The sequence below is a fragment of the Nomascus leucogenys genome, unplaced genomic scaffold (assembly GCF_006542625.1).
Source record: "Nomascus leucogenys isolate Asia unplaced genomic scaffold, Asia_NLE_v1 000588F_186651_qpd_obj, whole genome shotgun sequence".
In the NCBI taxonomy this organism is placed as follows: domain Eukaryota; kingdom Metazoa; phylum Chordata; class Mammalia; order Primates; family Hylobatidae; genus Nomascus; species Nomascus leucogenys.
Window position 1 is genome coordinate 80,560 of NW_022097684.1, and position 13,156 is coordinate 93,715.

Consider the following 13,156-nt stretch of genomic DNA (forward strand, 5'->3'; position numbering starts at 1 on the left):
AAAACTAGAAATAACATTTCTGAGAAACAGTTTTTTGATGTGTGTATTCATCTCACAGAGATAACGTATGTTTCATTGGAGCAGCTTGGAAACACTGTTTTTGTAGAATTTGCGAAGGGATATTAGGAAGGACATGGAGGTCTATGGTGTAAATGGAAATGTATTCAGAAAAAAACTAGAAAGAAGCTTTGTGAGATACTGCTTTGTATGCATTCAGCTAACACAGTTAAACATTTCTTTTGATTCAGCAGCTTGGAAACACTGTTTTTATAGAATCTGCCACGGATATTTGGGAGTGCATTGAGGCATATGGTGAAAAAGGAAATATTTTCAGAGAAATACTAGAAGGAAGCTTTCAGATAAACTGCTTTGTAATGTGTGCATTCAACTCACAGAGATAAAACTTTCTTTGGGTTGAGTAGTTTGGAAAGGCTTTCTTGTGGAATCTGCTAAGAGATTTTTAGGAGATCATTGAGGCCTATGGTGAAAAAAGGAATATCTTCAAATAAAAACTAGAAAGAAGCTTTCTGAGAAACCGCTTTGCGATGTGTGTATTTAATATCACTGAGTTAAAAGTTTCTTTTGATAGAGAAGTTTGGAAACACTGTTTTTGTGGAACCTGCAAAAGGATATTTGGGAGCACGTTAAGTACTATGCTGAAAAAGGAAACATCTTAAGGGAAAAACTAGAAAGAATCTTTCTGAGAAACTTCTTTGTGATGTGTGCATTCATTGCCCTATGGTGAAAAACAAAACATCTTAGGAGAAAAACCAGAAAGAAGTTTTCTGAGAAACTGATTTGTGACGTGGGCATTCACCTAGCAGAGTTAAACCTTTCTTTTGATGGAGTTGTTTGGAAACACTGTTTTTGTAGAATATGCAAAGGGATATTTGGGAGCCCATTGAGGCCTATGGTGAGAAAGGAAATATCTTCAGAGAAAAACTAGAAAGAAACTTTCTGAAAAAGTGCTTTGTGAGGTGTGCATTCATTTCACTGAGTTAAACCTTTCTTTTGATAGAGCAGTTTGGAAACACTGTTTTTGAAGAATCTGCGAAGGCATATTTTGGTGTACCTTGAGGCCAATGGTGAAAAAAAAATCTTCAGAGAAAAACTACAAAAAAGCTTTCTGTGAAACTGCTTTGTGAAGTGTGCATCCATCTCTCTGAGTTAAACATTTATTTTGATGGAGCAGTTTGGGAAAACTGTTTTTGTGGAAGCTGCAAAGAAACATTTCGGTGTGCACTGAGACCTATGGTGAAAAAGGAATTATCTTCAGAGAAAAAATAAGAAGAAGATTTCTGACAAACAGCTTTGTGATGATTGCATTCATCTCAATGTGTTTAACCTTTCATTTGTTGAAACAGTCTTGAAACACTGTTTTTATAGAATCTGTAAAGGGATATTTGGGAGCATATCAAGGCCTACGGTCAAAAAGGAAATATCTTTACATAAAAACGAGAAAGAAGCTCTCTCACAAACTGATTTGTGATGTGTGCATTCATCTCACAGAGTTTAATCTTTCTTTTGATGGAAATTTTTGGAAATGCTGTTTTTGTTGAATCTGCAAAGGGATATTTGGGAGGACATTGAGACCTGGGGTGAAAAAGGAATATCCTCAGAGAAAAACTACAAAGACTGTTTCTGAGAAATTGCTTTTTCTTGTTTTCATTCATATCACAGAGTTAAACATTTCTTTTGGTTGAGCAGTTTGGAAACACTGTTTTTGTGGAATCTGCAAAGGGATATTTAAGAGCTCATTGAGGCCTATGATGAAAAAGGAAATATCTTCAGATAAAAACTAGAAAGAAGGTTTCTGAGAAACTGATTTGTGTTGTGTTCATTCATCTCACAGATTTAAACCTTTCTTTTGATGTAGCAGTTTGGAAAAACTTTTTGTACAATCTGCGAGGGGATATTTGGGAGTGCATTGAGGCCTATGGTCAAAAAGGAAATATCTTCAGAGGAAAACTAGAAGGAAGTTTTCTGAGTAACTGATTTGTGATGTGTGCATCCGTCTCATGGAGTTAAACCTTTCTTTGAATGGACCGGTTTGGAAACATTGTTTTTGTAGAATCTGTGAAGTGATATTTGCAAGTGCACTGAGGCCTATCATGAAAAAGCAAATTTCTTCAGCAGAAAACTAGAAAGAAGCTTTCTGAGAAACTGTGTTTTGATTAGTGGATTCATCTCAGAGTGTTAAACCCTTCTTTTGATAGAGCAGTTTGGAAACTGTTTTTCTAGAATCTGTGAAGGTATATCTGGGAGTGCATTGAGGACTATGGTGAAAAAGGATGTATCTTCAGAGAAAAACTAGAAAGAAGTTTTACAGAGAAACTGCATTTTGATGTGTGCATTCATCTCAAAGTGTTTAACTTTTCTCTTGAAGGCATAGTTTGAAACACTATTTTTGTAAAATCTGCAAAAGGATATTTGGGAGAGAATTTATGCTTATGGCCAAAAAGGAAATATATTTAGATAGAAACTGGAAAGAAGCTTTCTAAGAGACAGATTTGTTACATTTGCATTCATATTACAGAGATAAACCTTTCTTTTCATGGAGCAGTTTGGAAACAGTGTTTTTGTAGAATTTGTGAAGGGATATTTGGGTGCAAGTCAAGGCCTAGGGTAAAAAATGAAATATCTTCAGATAAAATGTAGAAAGATGCTTTCTGAGAACCTGCTTTTTGATGTGTGCATTAATCTCACAGAGGTAAAGCTTTATTTTGATTGATCAGTTTGGAAACACTGTTTAAGTAGAACCTGTGAAGGGATATTTGGTAGTGCTTTAAGCCCTACGGTGAAAAAGAAAAAATCTTCAGAGAAAAACTAGAATGAAGCTTTCTGATAAACTTCTTTGTGATGTGTGCATCAATGTCACAGATTTAAACCTTTCTTTTGATGGAGCAGTTTGGAAACACTGTTTTTGTGAACCTGCAAAGGGATATTTGGGAGTGCTTTGAGGCCTATGGTGAAAAAGGAAACATCTTCAGGGAAACACTAGAAAGAAACTTTCTGAGAAACTGCTTTGTGATGTGTGCACTCATCTCACACAGTTAAGGCTTTTTTTTTTGACTGAGCGGTTTGGAAACTGTTTTTGAAGAATCTGAGAACAGATATTTGGGAGTGCATTGAGGCCTATGGTTTAAAACAAAATATCTTAGGAGAAAAATCAGAAATTTTCTGAGAAACTGATTTTTCATGTGTCCATTCATCTCACAGACCTAAACATTATTTTTGATGGAGCAGTTTGGAAAAACTGTTTTGTAAAGTATGCCAAGTTATATTTGTGAGCACTTTGTGGCCTAGGGTGAAAAAGGAAATATCTTCCAAGAAAAACTAGAAAGAAGCTTTCTGAGAAACTGCTTTGTGATGTGTGTATTCATCTCAGAGAAATAAAACTTTCTTTTGAAGGAGCAGTATGGGAACACTGTTTTTGTAGAATCTGCAAAGGGATATTGGGGAAGGCATTGAGGCCTATGGTGAAAAAGTAAATATCTTCAGAGAAAAACTATAAAGAAGTTTTCTGAGAAACTGCTTTGTGATGTGTGCATTCATCTCACACATTTAAAACTTTCTTTGATGGAGCAGTTTGGAAACACAGTTTTGTAGAACCTGCTGAGGGATATTTTGGATCACATTGAGGACTATTGTTAAAAAGGAAACACCTTCAGGAAAGAATCCTTATGAGAAACTGCCTTGAGATGTGTGCCTCCATCTCACAGACTCAAACCTTTCTTTTGTTGAGATTTTGGAAACACTGTTTTTGTAGAATCTGTAAAGAGATACTTTGGAGCACATTGAGTCCCATGTTTAAAAGGAAATATCTTCATATAAAAACTAGGCAGAAGCTTTCTGAGAAATTGCTTTGTGATGTGTGCATTCATCTCACAGAGTGAAATGTTACTTTTGATGGTGCAATTTGGAAACAGTTTTAGTTGAATCTGCTAAGGGATATTTGGGAACGCATTATTGCCTATGGTGAAAAAGGAAATATATTTAGTTAAAAACTAGAAAGAAGCTTTCTGAGAAACTGATATGTGATGTGTGCCTTCATCTCACAGAATTCAACCTTTATTTTGATGGAGCTGTTTCTGGTAGAATGTTTTTGTAGGATCTGTGAAGGGATATTTGGGAGCACTTTGAGGCCTGTGGTGAAAAAAGAAATATCTTCAGAGAAAAACTAGAAAGAAGCTTCTGAGAGACTGCTTTGTGATATGTGGATTCATCTCACAGATTCAAAACTTTCTTCCGGTTGAGCATTTTGGAACCACTGTTTTTGTAGAACACGTGAAGGGATATTTGGGAGTCCATTGAGGCCTATAGTGAAAAAGGAAATATCTTCAGATGCAAATGTGAAAGAAGCTTTCTGAGAGGTGAAAAAGGAAACATCTTAAGACAAAAACTAGAAGGAAGCTTTCTGAGAAACTGCTTTGAGGTGTGTGCATTCCCCTCACAGACTCAAACATTTCTTTTGGTTGAGCAATATGGAAACACTGTTTTTGTAGAATCAGCAAAGAGATACTTGGGAGCGCTTTGAGGCCTATGGTGAAAAAGGCAATATCTTCAGATAAAAATTAGGCAGAACCTTTCTGAGAAACTGCTTTGTGATGTGTGCATTCATCTCAAAGAGTTAAAACTTTATTTTGATAGAACAGTTTGGAAACACTGTGTTTGTAGAATCTGTGAAGGGATGTTTCAGAGCACTTTGAGGCCTATGGTCAAAAAGGAAATATCTTTAAATAAAAACTAGAATGAAGCTTTCTGAGAAACTGATTTGTGATGTGTGCATTCATCTCACAGTGTTAAACATTTCTTTTGATGGAGCACTTAGGGAACACCATTTTTGTACAATCTGTTAAGGGATATTTGGGAGTGCATTGAGGATTTTGGTGAAAAAGGAACAATCTTAAGAGAAAAACCTGAAAGTAGCTTTCTGAGAAACTGATTTGTGATGTGTGCATTCATCTCAAAGAGATAAACATTTTTTTTAATGGAGCAGTTTGGAAACACAGTCTTTGTAGAATCTGTGAAGGGATATTTGGGAGGGAATTGAGGTCTATGGTGAAAAAGCAAATTTCTTCAGAGAAAAATTAGAAAGAAGCTTTCTGAGAAACTGCCTTGAGATGTGTGTGCTCATCTCACAGAATTAAACTTTTCTATTGATACACAGTTTGGAAACACCGTTTTTGTAGAAACTACCAAGTGATATTTGAGAGTGCATTGAGGCCTGTGGTCAAAAAGGAAATTTTATCTTTAGGTAAAATCTAAAAAGAAGTGTTCAGAGAAATTGACTTGTGATGTGTGCATTCCTCTCACCAAGTTGAACCACTCTTTTGATTGAGCAGTTTAGAAACAGTCTTTTTGTAGAATTTGCAAAAGGATATTTGGGAGTGCTTTGAGGCTTATGGTGAAAAAGGAAATATCTTCAGATTAAAACTACAAGGAAGCTTTCGGAGATATTGCTTTTTGATATGTGTAGTCATCTCACAGAGTTAAACTTTTCTTTTGATGGAACAGTTTGGGTACGATGTTTTTGTATAATCAGAGAAGGGATATTTGGGAGCACATTGAGGCCTATAGTCAAAAAGGAAATATCTTTAGATAAAAACCAGAAAGAATATTTCTGATAAACTGATTTGTGATGTGTCCATTCATCTCACTGAGAAAACCTTTCTTTTGATGGAACTGTTAGGAAACGCTTTTTTTCTACAATCTGCAAAAAGACATCTGGGACTGCCTTGAGATCTATGGTGAAAAAGAAATAGGTTTAGCAAAAAGATAGAAGCTTTCTGAGAAACTGCTTTGTGATGACTGCATTCAGCTCATAGAGTTAAAGATTTCTTTTGATGGAGCAGTTTAGAGACACTAGTTTTTCTTATCTGCAAAGGGATATTTTGTAGCCCATTGAGGTCTATGGTGAAAAAGGAAATATCTTCAGATGAAAATTGGAAAGAAGCTTTCTGAGAAACTGTTTCTTGATGTACGCATTCAACTCATAGAGTTAAACCTTTCTTTTGAGGAGCTGTTTGGAAACCTGATTTCGTAGGATCTATGATTGATAGCTTGGAGTGTGTAGAGGCCTATGGTGAAAAACGAAATATCTTCAGAGAAAAACTAGAATGAAGCTTTCTGAGAAGCTGCTGTGTGATGTGTGCATTCACCTCACAGACTGAAATCTTTCTTTTCATTGAGAAGTTTCAAAACACTGTTTTTGTAGATTCTGCAAAGGGATATTTAGGAGTGCATGGAGGCCTATATTGAAAAAAGAAATATCACCACATAAAAACTAAAAAGAATCTTCCTGAGAAACTGCTTTGTGATGTGTGCCTTCATCTCACAGAGATGAAAATTTCTTTTGAAGGGGCAGTTTGGAAACACTGTTTTTATAGAATCTGTGAAGGGAAATTTGGGAGTGCATTGAGGCCTCTGGTGAAAAAGGAAATTTTTTCAGCAGAAAACTACAAAGAAGCTTTCTGAGGAACTGCTTTGTAATGTTTATATTCATCTGACATAGTTAAACTTTTCTTTTGATGGAGCAGTTTGTCAAGACCATTTTTATAGAATCTGCGAAGAGATATTTGGGAGCGCATTGAGGCCTAGGGTAACAAAGGAAATATCGTCAGAGAAAAACTAGAAACAAGCCTTATGAGAAACTAATTTGTGAAGTGTGCATTCACCTCACAGAGTTAAACCTTTCTTTTGATGGGGCTGTTTTGAATAACTGTTTTTCTAGTATCTACGAAAGGATATTTGGGGGCTCATTGAGGCTTATGGTGAAAATGGAAATATCTTCAGAGAAAAACCAGAAAGAAGCTTTCTGAGAAGCTGATTTGTGATGTGTGCACTCAACTCACAGAGTTAAACCTTTCTTTTGATGGGGCAGTTTGTATACACTGTTTTTGTAGAATCTGAGGAGGGATGTTTGGGAGCCCATTGAGGCCTATAGTGAAAAAGGAAATATCTTCAGATTAAAATTAGAAAGAAGCATTCTGAGAAACTCCTTTGTGATGTGTGCATTCATCTCACAAAGTTAATCTTTTCTTTTGATTGAGTAGTTCAGAAACTTTTTTAGAATCTGTGAAGGGATATTAGGGAGTGCCTTGAGGCCTATGGTGTAAAAGGAAATATCTTTAGAGAAAAACCAGAGAGTTGCTTTCTGAGAAACTGCTTTGTGTTGTGTGCATTTTTCTCACAAAGGTAAACATTTCTTTGGATGGAAAAGTTTGGAAACACTGTTTTTGTAGAATCTTCAAAGGAATATTTGGAAGTGCATTGAGGCCTATGGTGTAAAGTGAAATACCTTTAGCAAAAAGCTAGAAAGAAGCTTTCTGAGACACTGCCTTGTGATGTGTGCAGTTGTCTCAAAGACTCAAAACTGTCTTTTGATGGAGAAGTTTGGAAATACTGTTTTTGTAGAATCTGCAAAGGGATATTTGGGAGCACATTGAGGCACATAGTGAAAAACGCATTATCTTCAGAGAAAAACTAGAAAGAAGTTTCTGAGAAACTGCTTTGTATTGCATTTGTTCATCTCACAGAGGTAAAACTGACTTTGATTGAACAGTTTAGAAACACTGTTTTTGTGGAATCTGCAAAGGAATATTTGGTAGCTCATTACTTCAGACAAAAACTAGAAGGAAGCTAATGAGAAGCTGCTTTATGAAGTGTGCATTGATCTTCCTGAGTTAACCTTTCCTGTTATTCAGCAGTTTGGAAACTGTCTTTGTAAAATCTGCGAATGTGTATTTCATAGCTCATTGAGGCCCAGGTTGAGAAAGGAAATATCTTCAGAGAAAAACCAGAAAGAAGCTTTCTGAGAAATTTCTTTGTGATGTGTGCAGTCATCTCACAGAATTAAGCCTTTCTTTTGATGGAGCAGTTTGTATACACTGTTTTTGTAGAATCTGAGGAAGGATATTTGGGAGCCTATTGAGGCCTATAGTGAAAAAGGAAATACCTTCAGATTAAAATTAGAAAGAAGTTTTCTGAGAAACTGCTTTGTGATGTGTGCATTAATCTCACAGAGTTAAACCTTTATTTTGATGGAGCAATTTGGAAACACTGTTTTTGTAGAACCTGCAAAGTGATATTTGGGAGTGGATTGAGGTCTATGGTCACAAAGGAAATATTTTCAGATGAAAAATAGAAAGAGTCTTTCTGAGAAACTGATTTGTGATGTGTGCATTCATCTCAGAAAGTTAATCCTTTCTTTTGATTGAGCAGTTTGGAAACACTGGTTTTGTAGAATCTACGAAGCAGTATTTGGAAGCATATTGAGGCCTGTGGTGAAAAAAGGAAAATCTTCAGAGGAAAACTAGAGACAGGTTTCCTGGGAAACTAATTTGGGATGTGTGCATTGATCTCACAGACTCAAACATTTCTTTTGGTTGAGCAGTTTGGAAACACTGTTTTTGCAGAATCTGCAAAGAGATATTTGGGAGCACATTGAGTCCTATGGTGAAAAAGGTAGCATCCTCATAGAGAAACAGAAGGAAGGGGGGTGGAGCCAAGATGGCCAAATAGGAACAGCTCCAGTCTACAACTCTCATCATGAGTGATGCAGAAGAATGATTTCTGCATTTCCAACTGAGGTACCAGGTGCATCTCACTCGGGATTGTCAGTGGGTGCAGGACAGTGGGTGCAGTGCACCAAGCCTGAGTCAAACCATGGTGAGGCATCACCTCACCCAGGAAGCACAAGGGATAGGAGAATTCTCTTTCCTAACCAAGGAAAGGGGTGATGGATGGCACCTGGAAAATCGGGTCACTCCGCCCCAATATTGTGCTTTTCTGATGGTCTTAGCAAACTGCACACCAGGAGATTATATCCCATGCCTGGCTCAGACGGTCCTATGACCACAGAGCCTCACTCATTGCTAGCACAGCAGTCTGAGTTCAAAGTGCAAGGTGGCAGCGAGGCTGGGGGAGGGGTGCCTGACATTGCTGAGGCTTGAGTAGGCAAACAAAGCGGCTGTGAAGCTTGAACTGTGTGGACCCCACCGCAGCTCAATGAGACCTGCCTTCCTCTGTAGACTCCACATCTGGGGGCAGGGCATAGCCAAATAAAAGGCAGCAGAAACCTCTGCAGACTTAAATGTCCCTGTCTGACAGCTTTGAAGAGAGCAGTGGTTCTTCTAGCATGCAGCTGGAGATCTGAGAACAGACAGACTGCCTCCTCAAGTGGGTCCCTGAACCCTGAGTAGCCTAACTGGGAGGCATCCCCCAGTAGGGAAAGACCAACACCTCACATGGCCAGGTACTCCCCTGACAGAAATCTTTCAGAGGAATGATCAGGCAGCAACATTTGCTGTTCACCAATATCTGCTGTTCTGCAGCCTCCACTGCTGATTCCCAGACAAACAGGGTCTGGAGTGAAACTCTGGCAAAGTCCAACAGACCTGCAGCTGAGGGTCCTGACGGTTAGAAGGAAAACTAACAAACAGAAAGGATATCCACACTAAAACCCATCTGTACATCACCATCATCAAAGACCAAAAGTAGATAAAACCACAAAGATGGGGAAAAAAACAGAGGAGAAAAACTGAAAAATCTAAAAATCAGAGCACCTCTCCTTCTCCAAAGGAATGCAGCTGCTCACCAGCAATGGAACAAAGCTGGACAGAGAATGACTTAGACGTATTGAGAGAAGAAGGCTTCAGACTATCAAACTACTCTGAGCTAAAGGAGGAAGTCTGAACCCATGGCAAAGAAGTTAAAAACTTTGAAAAAGGATTAGACGAATGGCCAACTAGAATAACCAAAGTAGAAAAGTCCTTAAAGGACCTGATGTAGCTGAAAACCACAGCACAAGAACTACGTGACAAATGCACAAGCCTCAGTAGCTGCTTTGATCAACTGGAAGAAAGGATATCAGTGATGGAGGATCAAATGAATGAAAAGAAGCAAGAAGAGAAGTTTAGAGAAAAAAGAACGTTCACTCCTGCTTTGTTGGTGGGCTGGTATCTGCTTATATTCTTGCTACTGTAACTGATGTCCAAGGCAGTTATATAGGCCAGGTTCCTGTTGCTGCCGCTGCTGCTGTCATCACCTCTGCCACACCATGCCACTGGGCCTAGCCTGGCCCACTAGCTTTCCCCAGCCTTCCCGCTATGGCATCTTGAGGGTCGGGGTTGGATGCCAGTCCCCCTCTCCTTGTCCACCTCCCCACCATTCAGGTACCTAGCGCATTCCAGCGTGGAGGTTTAAGGACCCCTCAGTTGGTCGCCCATCAGCCCCTGGGTCGGGTGCAGTGAGCCCATGGGGGAGTCCCTTTGGGAGGGTCCCAGCCCCTCACTTGCCTGCCCTGCAGACTCCAAACCCCAGTCGGGGCCACACCACACTTCTGTGTCGCCGCTGACGCTGCTGTCGTGGTGGCCATCAGGTGGGGGCTTTACCCGGTGGCCATTGTGCTGTCACACATGTGCCATGCGCGTGGCATGTGCCCCATGCCATGGGGGTGGGAACCCTCAGGCACCTGTGGGGTGGTGTCAGCGTTCCTCCCACATGGTTGGCACACACCTCCCTGTGTTGTGAAACCTTCTGCTCCCTCTCCAGAGTCTGGTCCCATTGCTCTCTGACTGACCAGCCTAAGGCCACCACTCCAGATGATGTGCTGTGCCAGGAGGGCCTCCCAGTGTTGGGAGCACCCTCGCAAAATCAACCTCATACGACTCTTAGCGGTGGATCACTTGGCTCATGCGTCAATGAAGAACGCACCTAAATGCAAGAATTAATGTGAATTGCAGGACACATTGATCATCTATACTTCAAATGCACTTACAGCCCCAGGTTCCTCCTGGGGCTACACGTGTCTCAGTGTAGCTTGCCAGTCAATCACCCCTGGGGGTGCCTCCAGGCTCCTTGGTGTGCACAGCTGGGGGTTCCCTCACAGGGCCTGCTGGAGCCTTCTGTCCCCCCAAGTGCAGACCCAGGGATATCCACCCTCCTCTTCCACCATGCCCACCCCTTCCCCCTCCACCCGTGGGCCCTGCGTGGTCACGCATTGGGTGGCAGGTGAAAGGGGGGTGCCTGGTTGTGAGGGAGAGACAGAGAGCAGCACTACCACCTGCGAAGATGAAGAAGGAAGAGAGCTGGCTGGGGCTGAGTTCCAGTGGCCACCACCGCGGTCTAGGTTCCTCCCTCGGGGGCTCCCTTAAGCTGCATGCGTCTTGTGGTGCGGGGTTTGTTGGCCCTGGCTGGGTAGAAGGTCCCATGCCATTGTCATCGTTGCACGTCGTCGGCAGTGGGGGCATGTTGCGGGGGGGAGAGGTAAGCAAATAGGATTGGTCAGGTGGGGAGTGGGTAGGGAAGCATGTCCCAGTTGCCGTCATTCGCTGCCTGCCCCTGGTGGCGCCCCAGTGTCTGGCCCACCACCACTCCCGCACCCCTCCTCCCCGCCACCCCTCCTCCCCACCCACTCCACACCCACCCGGCTCACGTCACGGTGTGTCCAGGGCTGGAAGCCCACCCCATGGCCCGCCTGGCAGAACTTGTGGCTGTGGTCCTGGGGTTTGCTTGTCCCGGCGGTGGCCCGCTGGATGCTGTGGTGTTGTCCGCCATCACATGCCCACTTCTGGCTTACGGCCACGCCGTGCCTTGGGCCCCATCCTGAGTTTCCATGTGGGGGTGGGGCAGTGCCACCACGTCCTCAGTCCTGTCCCTCATCTCCATTTAGTACGTAGGCAATCCCATGTAACTAAGCTAGCAGGTCCCTAGACTTGGCACAGCCACTGTAGTGGTGGCCTCCCAGTAGCATCATTAATATCAATTGTAATTGGTAGGCAATCACTTAGTTTCACATTTCATTACCCAAGTTATACAAATGTTTAAAAAAATACAGCTTTAATAAAAGGGAGTAAAGGATAATATGAATAATATTCACAATATCCAGTTGGAAGAGGTAGTGTTTTCTCAGAAATCATGCATTCCTGGAGCAAAATCATTTTGTGTTTGGTTTCTTAAATATCTATTTCCATTTTGACAAACAACTGGAAAAGCCCAGCTTCACAAGGACTCTCCATGAGAGCAATCACACAAAAGAACACCCATAACACAAAATCAAAACAAGGGTGGTCCAGGCTTCACATTAAAGACTCATTACCAAGTTTTATTAGAAGAGATAAAGAACACAAAGTTACTTTTATGTGATGGAAAACAGAGAGAAAGAGTAAATGGAACAATAAGTGTTAGGAAATAACAGTGAAAAACAAGCTGTGGAAAAAAATGAATGGAATTGTTTTGTTTGGTATTGATTTCCTATCCTGATTTCAGAAAATATGGGAAAGAACAAAGCACATTTTTTGAGATATATTTTTGAGACATAAAACAAATGAATGTTAAAGACTATTTTACAGTGCTAACAAAAATATATGTGACTTGTTTCTTCCCTTTAAAAATATGATTTTGTACAATTATATTTATATAAATTATTGAAATAAAATTGTAAAGATGGAGAACAGACTATGGGGTTGCCAAGGGGAAGGGGCAGAGGAAAACATGTCAGAGTGTCCGCAAAGATCGCAAGTTGGAGCCTGGTGGTGAGGCTACAGTTCTGTATCTTGACTGTCAAAGTGGTAGTTACACAGACCTACACCACATAAAAATGCACAGAACACACGCACACACATACACACATAGAAAAATGAATGCGTACAAAACGGTTGCGATCTGAGTAAGCTTTTTGAATTGCACCTATGTCAGTTTCCAGGTTTTGATAATGCTCTATGGCTATGCGAGATGTCACCACTGGAATTAGTGAAGAGTACCTAAGACATCCCTGTACATTTTGCAACTTCCTGTGAATCTATAATTATTTCAAAAGAAACTTAAAAGTCACAGCAGACTTTCACTTCAAAGAGGAAAAAAACCTGAAGATTAATGAAATTGTTGAAGAACATCAGATACTCAATAGTCTGCATGAGAACTGTTTTCTGCCCACTCACAGCACATCTGTCATTTAGCCTTTTCCTGACATGCCCTAGAGGACTTGAGCTCCCCTTGGATTGCCAAGGCCTATGATGTTTATTTGTTACTAACTTTGTACTGGACCCCCCAAAAAATGAAAAGTGATTGAATAATCATTTATAATAACAACTAGTACTTTTACTTATAAAGAGACAATAGTGGTAATGAATTTAAATATTTGAGGTAAAAAATA

At 40.5% G+C, this 13,156-nt stretch overlaps 1 non-coding gene across 1 annotated transcript; it reads left to right on the forward strand.

The window, feature by feature from the left end:
* The first annotated feature begins 10,668 nt into the window (after window positions 1–10,668).
* LOC115834332 lies at window positions 10,669–10,821 on the forward strand. The gene has a single exon (XR_004029263.1). It is a non-coding gene; the product is annotated as a 5.8S ribosomal RNA (ribosomal RNA).
* Window positions 10,822–13,156: the final 2,335 nt, after the last annotated feature.